A 7,609-nucleotide genomic window follows, 5' to 3' on the forward strand; every position below is an offset into this window, starting at 1 on the left:
AAAAACTGGGAAACACAAGGGTAGGCTGCACGTTAGGAAATATCTAGCCATCAAATCTCAAAATTGGGAATAGAAACTATATAAACCTTACTCTTACTGCTGTTCTGTACCCATCATCAGTTTCTCCATACAAGTGGTAAGAAAAGCTAAATCAAGAAAATATTTGATTTTCTAGAAGTCCCAAAGACTTTATTTCTCCCCTCTCCCTCCTGCTTATATGTTTATTACATGAGTAGAGCCCTAAAATTTCGAGTAAATAGTAGTTACAACTTTATTTTATGTCTTCCCATGTTATGTAAAATTTTATCTTATCAGTATTACCTAAATTTCTCCTTCAGTGATGCTCCCCACTCATTGTGTCTTCTTCAAAGTAAAGAGGAGAACAAATTTGTCCTGGATCTTCTTGGTCTTCACTCCATATACTATAGGATTTAGAGCAGGAGGGATGGCCACGTAGAGGTTGGCAAATAAGATGAGCATATTTCGAGGTACACTGTGCCCAAAGCGATGGGCAAGGATGGAGAAGAAGGCAAGTGTGTAAAACATGAGGATGACACAGACATGGGAACCACAGGTGCCGAGTGCCTTTTGGCGGGCACCCTTGGATGAAAGATGAAAGACAGCACGGAGGATGAAGACATAGGAGACAGCAATAAAGATCACATCTGAGACAACAGTCATGAGAGGCACTGAAAATCCATACCAGATGTTGATGGAGATGTCAGCGGAGGAAAGCCGAGCAACACCTATATGCTCACAGTATGTGTGGGGGATGATTCGTGTTCCGCAGAAGGGCAACCGCTTCAGCAGAAAGACATCTGGCAAGATGACCGAGAAACTCCTCACAACAATGCCCACCACAAGCTTGATAATCACCTGAGGAGCCAGGATGCTGGTGTATCTCAAGGGGAAGCAGATGGCGATCCAGTGCCATAGTCAGCAGGATGGCTGAGTCCACTACAAAGCTGAAGTGGAGGAAGAACATTTGGGTGAGACAACCAGTGAACGTTATTTCCTGGGAGCCAAGCCAGAGGTTACTGAGCAGTTTGGGCACCGTGGCAGTAGACAAGATGAGGTCCGTGGTGGCCAGCAGAGAGAGCAAGAAAAACATGGGCTCATGGAGGCTGTCCTCAACGACAATGAGGTGGAGGAGGGTGCCATTGCCCACAATAGCCAGAACATAGATGACACAAAAGGGAATCCCAATCCAGACGTGAAACTTCTCCAGGCCAGGTATCCCAGCAAGGATAAAGGAGCCAGGATTGTAACAGTTCAAGTTATACATGGTCTTTTCAGTCTGCGATCCACTGGTTTTTGAGCCCTGAGGACAAATCAGCTGTCCGAATATATCATGAAAGGTAACCATTCCACCCTGGTGGTGAGCACTCTCATGGTGAGCTGTTGAGGACAGCAGGTGTCACATTCAGTGTTCCTCTCCCCTGGACGAACTAGCATCTATAGAATTGACTTATTATTGCCCCCCTTGCTTTGCCATTGGCCCCACTTCATTTCTTTATGCATTTGTTAATAAACCATGTGAAACAGTTATTTTTGTAGGTCAGCAATTTCATATGATTAAACCTAAATAATCATGTCCCATTAACCAATGGAGAATATTTAGGATAGGCATAGGTTCAAATGAAGAAATAAATTATGTATGAGGAGAAAGGAGACGTATGAGGGAAACAGAGAGGAAGATAGAGAGGGGGAAATAGAAAAATATTAAAATTATTAAATGGGATGAGACAAGACAAAAAGGGAGTAATTGACCTGTAAGGAGTAAATATTATGTCTTAGACACTGGATTTGATAAAATATCTGAGGTATTTCAATAAAGTAGCAGAAAAATAATGACAGGGAGGAGAAAAAGAAAGGACATATTCCAGTGCTGTGTGTACTATGGGAGGTTTGTTACACAGAGATTGAAATACAGTTCAGATTAAGGTATGCTTACTGGGATGTGACTATTAAGAAAAGGAATGGATACTCAGTCATGTCTGACTCTTTGTTACCCCATGAACTGTAGCCCACCAGGCTCCTCTGTCCATGGGATTATTCCAGCAAGAATACTGGAGCAGGTTGCATTACCTACTCTAAAGGATCTTCCCAACCTGGGGATCAAACTTGAGTCTCCTGTATCTCTTGCATCGGGAGGCAGATTCTTTACCACTGTGCCACCTGGGAAGCCCATAAGAGAAGGCATCTGTCAGGAAATGCACAAGACAAGTGAGCAACATTTCTGTGACTCAGAGAGCAGTGAGCTCAGAGGATAATTTATGACTTCAGGGGCAGTGCCCTAAGCTTTGGAGAATCTGCTTCCTAACATCAACTGGGAGACACCTCCATCAGAGGTCTGGGAATGCCTCCATACTAGATATCAGCCAGAGTGATTTAACCTAGGCAAAGTCAAGTGGAGTATATTTTCACCTCCAAGAGATGAAATAAAGACTAATAAAGTTTTGATCAGTGTTTTCATTTTCTAATCTGCCAGTACTTGAACTGCAAATCCATCTTTGGGAATCTTCAGTTTTACCCATATAGAGCTGGCCTTTAAGATAACTTTTGCATTGGAAATATCACTTGAGTTTTAACTCTATTCTGTGATTATTTTACAAAGTACTTCTGAAAAGAGAATCAGTAACATTGTTACCAGGGAGCACAGCAACAGAAAGGCCCAGCACAACTTGAGTCATCTTTAGGCCAGTTTTGGAGAGTTTTAGCTCTTATACTCTATCACATATTTACAAAGTCATTCAAAAAGATTTTAAGGAAGGAAGTGGATTTTGTGGATAAGCTATAACAGCTCTATATCATTGTATTTGTCAATTTTCTAGAGTTTTGTGGGCAAGGAGGCAGAAGTGGATTGAGCCATGTAGAATTTTGAGATCTCTCTTTCCTACTCCTGCTCAAAGCTTTATATAGTGAGCTTCTCACAAGGGATGGTTTTGGTTGTTGCAAGAGCCCTGGATTAGCCTAAGTGAACAAAATATCTACTTAGGAGGAATGTAACTAGTCCCCACTGTCCAAAGACAGCTCTCTGCCCCTTAAACATACTCTATTTTTTTAAGGTTGCTTTGCTTTAAAAAACATAGTAATCATTTTATTTATTTTTCTCTGTGCTGGGTGTTTGTTGCTGCGTGGGCTCTTCTCTAGTTATGGAGAGCAGAGGCTACACTCCAGTTTCAGCCTGTGGGTTTCTCATTGCTATGGCTTCTCTTTTTGTGGAGCGTGGGCTCTAGGTTGTGTGGGCTTCAGCAGTTGCAGCAGATGAGCTCAATAGTGGCAGCTTCTGGGCTCTAGAGCGCAGACCGAATAGTTGTGGCACATGGGCCTGTGGAATCTTCCTGGATCTCCTGCATTGCAGGTGGATTCTTTATCGCTGAGCCACCTGGGAAACCCAAGAATATATATTCTAAATTACTCCTCCAGAGCTGATGCAGACTGAACTCCTACAGGCACTGAACTTTTTAGAATAAAGAGGACAACAGACCTTGCAAAATCCTCCCTTAAAAAGATGGTAACATCATCTCTTGTAGCATGAAGAATAAATAGACCATGAAAGCTCAGAAATGTAACTTGCAAATTTAAGCTAGATTGCAACTCAGTCCTTTGGAGGATAGATTTACTGCTTCCTGAAAAGAAGCACATTTCCTCAGGGTCACAGGAAAACAAAAAAATTATAATAAAAGGAGAAAATAAACCCCTAATCATTAAAACTACAAAAGGGAGTCAAAAAAGAAACATCCAAACCATGGTCTGCTGCTTTAGTCAAAATCATTTGACTGAACTCAGCCTTTTACCCAGAGAGCTCTTCTTTGCTTATGAATCCCCTGCCGTTACCAGTCACAGTACTTGGGAACATCTTCATCCCAGAGTCATGTCCTCCAGGGCACAGCCTCTACTTGGACACTAAATAAACTCAAGGCTATGTTATTTGATAAGATCATAGAGCCAGTGTAGCATTTTTCTTCTTTCTAGTTGATTATAGTTTTCAACTCACCAAGCTCTGTCTTCTGTCTCTTGCTTCACAGAAATAGTAGGAAGTTTCAATTTAAAGGAAGAAAGCAAAATTTTAGGCTGGAGGAGATTCTGAAAGAGATGAAAGAAAACATTTATGCATTTTCTTATATCCCCAGGAGAGACAACATAGGTTATGTCCCCTCCATTTCCCATTGCCAGACAAGGAATACAATCAAACATATTAACTTCTCTCCCTTGAGATGGAATGAAGTTTGATGGTTTCAGTACACTGTGGCTATTGGATCCCTGAGAGATTCAGTCTAGAAAATTCAGTCTGTTGAGACAGAATTCTCATAGGCCTAAGCATGTTCCTGTACTTTTGACTTTCATTAATTAGTCTAGTTGTATAAACTTGCATAAATATTGCAGGTTTACACTTAAAAGCTTCCCTGATGACTCAGTTGGTAGAGTCTACCTGCAATGTGGGAGACTCAGGTTCAATCCCTGGGTGGGGAAGATCCCCTGGAGAAGGAAATGGCAATCCACTCCAGTATTCTTGTCTGGGAAATTCCACAGACAGAGGAGCCTGGTGGACTGCCGTCCATGGGGTCACAGAGTCAGACACAAATGAGTGACTAACACTTTCACTTTTCTTTACACTTAAAATTTTCAAGTCTTGATATTGGAATATAAGTGCTCCAACATTTTCTTCCAAAAATTTTCAACCTTCCTGGCACTTTGCATTACCATGATAGTTTTAAAATCAATTTCTGAATTTACAAGAACACATACACACACTTGAATGCATGGAATTTATACAGTCATATGGAACTACTTTATATGTTTATAATACTGTATATTTGTATAATAAGTAAGATAAACATGATATATGACTGAATCAATGTAGTCTTTTGATTTTCTCAATAATGGATTCAGTTCAGTTCAGTCGCTCAGTCGTGTCCAAGTCTTTGCAACCCCATGAATCTCAGCATGCCAGGCCTCCCTGTCCATCACCAACTCCCGGAGTTCACTTAGACTCACATCCATCGAGTCAGTGATGCCATCCAGCCATCTCATCCTCTGTCATTCCGTTCTCCTCCTGCCCCCAATCCCTCCCAGCATCTCAGTCTTTTCCAATGAGTCAACTCTTCGCATGAGGTGGCCAAAGTACTGGAGTTTCAGCTTCAGCATCATTCCCTGCAAAGAAATCCCAGGGCTGATCTCCTTCAGAATGGACTGGTTGGATTTCCTTGCAGTCCAAGGGACTCTCAAGAGTCTTCTCTATCACCACAGTTCAAAAGCATCAATTCTTCGGCGCTCAGCCTTCTTCACAGTCCAACTCTCACATCCATACATGATCACAGGAAAAACCATTCCCTTGACTAGACAGACCTTAGTCGGAAAAGTAATGTCTCTGCTTTTGAATATACTATCTAGGTTGGTCATAACTTTTCTCCCAAGGAGTAAGCGTCTTTTAATTTCATGGCTGCAATCACCATCTGCAGTGATTTTGGAGCCCCTCAAAAAATAAAGTCTGACACTGTTTCCACTGTTTCCCCATCTATTTCCCATGAAGTGATGGGACCAGATCCCATGACCTTCATTTTCTGAATGTTTAGCTTTAAGCCAACTTTTTCACTCTCTACTTTCACTTTCATCAAGAGGCTTTTTAGTTCCTCTTCACTTTCTCCCATAAGGGTGGGGTCATCTGCTTTTCTGAGGTTCTTGATATTTCTCCTGGCAATCTTGATTCCAGCTTGTGTTTCTTCCAGTCCAGCGTTTCTCATGATGTACTCTGCATAGAAGTTAAATAAGCAGGGTGACAATATACAGCCTTCATGTACTCCTTTTCCTATTTGGAATCAGTCTGTTGTTCCATCTCCAGTTCTAACTGCTGCTTCCTGACCTGCATACAGATTTCTCAAGAGGCAGGTCAGGTGGTCTGGTATTCCCATCTCTTTCAGAATTTTCCAGTTTATTGTGATCCACACAGTGGATGGGTTAAGATGTCCATATGTTCTTAAAAAATACAAATACTTTTTTTTGTTGTTGGATGTGGAATACTTTGTTTCCTATAGCTGCTAAAACAAATTTGTGCTTAAAATCGCACAAATTTACTATCTTATAGTTTTGTAATTCAAAATTCTTGCATATGTGTCACTGGGCCAAAATCAAGGGATTAAGATGACTGTGTTCCATTCTGAAAGTTCTAGAAGGTAATCTGTTCACTAACTTTTTTTTAGCATCTAGTCCCTTTCCTCCATCTTCACAGCCAGCAATGTTCCATATTCACATTTCACTCTGAGTTTTCTCTTCTGCCTTCCTCTTCTATTTGATGATAGCCTTTCTGGTGAAAGTGACATGATATCTCATTGTAGTTTTAATTTACATTTCTCTGATGACTAGCAATGTTGTACACCTTTTCATGTTCCTATTGGCCATCTGTGTATCTTTTGAAAAATGTCTCTTGAGGTTTTGTGCTCATTTTTGTTTTTTAAGTGTGATTTATTTTAAATTGGAGGATAATTGCTTTACAATGTTGTGTTGGTTTCTGCCACACATCAAGATGTATCAGCCATAGGTATATACACGTCCCTCCTTCCCCCAACCTCGCTTGAATCTCCCTCCCACCTCTCACTCCATACCACCCCTCAAGGTTATCACAGAGCACCTGGTTTGCACTCCCTGCATCATACAGTAAATTCCCAGTAGCTTTCTATTTTACATATGGTAGTGTGTATGTTTCAATGCCATTCGCAATTCATCCCACCCTCTCCTTCCCCAGTGTCCACAAGTCTGTTCTCTCTGTGTCTCCTTTGCTGCCCTAAAAATAGTTTCTGCCTACTTTTTAATTGGATTGTTTTGATATCGAGTTGTATGAGCTGCCTATATTAATACATTTTGGATATTAATACCTTATCAGACATATAATTTGTGAAAATCTTCTCTCATTTCTAGTTTGTATTTCATTTTGTCAATAGTTCCCTTTGCTACAAAACGTTTTAAGTTAGGTCTCATTTGTTTATTTTTGTTTTGTTTTGTTTTTTCCTTTTGACTTAGGAGTGCTCAGTAGCTCAGTCATGTGATCCCCATGGACTGTAGCCTGCCAGACACCTCTGTCCATGACATTTTCCAAGCAAGAATACTGGAGAGGATTGCCATTTCCTACTCCAAGGGATCTTCCCCACCCAGGAGTTGAACCCACATCTCCTGCATTCCTGAAGATTCTTTACCACTGCATCACATTGGAAGCCCCAGAACAGATCCCCCCAAAATATCGCTACAATTTGTCAGTGTTCTGCTTATGTTTTTTTCTGATATTTTTATGGTTTCAAGTCTTATTGTTAGTCTTTAATCCATTATGAGTTTATTTTTGTATATGAGAAAGTGTTCTAACTTCATTCTTTTAGATGTAAGACATCCTGGAATGTGAAGTCAAGTGGGCCTTAGAAAGCATCACTACGAACAAAGCTAGTGGAGGTGATGGGATTACAGTTGAGCTATTTCAAATCCTGAAAGATGATGCTGTGAAAATGCTGCACTCAATATGCCAGCAGACTTGGAAAACTCAACAGTGGCCACAGGACTGGAAAAGGTCAGTTTTCATTCCAATCCCAAAGAAAGGCAATGCCAAAGAATGCTCAAACTA

General features: G+C 40.9%; 1 pseudogene; it reads right to left on the reverse strand.

The window, feature by feature from the left end:
- Positions 1-351: 351 nt before the first annotated feature.
- LOC138093113 (olfactory receptor 52H1-like) lies at positions 352-1,285 on the reverse strand (annotated as a pseudogene).
- Between the last annotated feature and the right edge of the window lie 6,324 nt (positions 1,286-7,609).

Source organism: Capricornis sumatraensis, chromosome 16 (genome assembly GCF_032405125.1).
Source record: "Capricornis sumatraensis isolate serow.1 chromosome 16, serow.2, whole genome shotgun sequence".
NCBI classification, from domain to species: domain Eukaryota; kingdom Metazoa; phylum Chordata; class Mammalia; order Artiodactyla; family Bovidae; genus Capricornis; species Capricornis sumatraensis.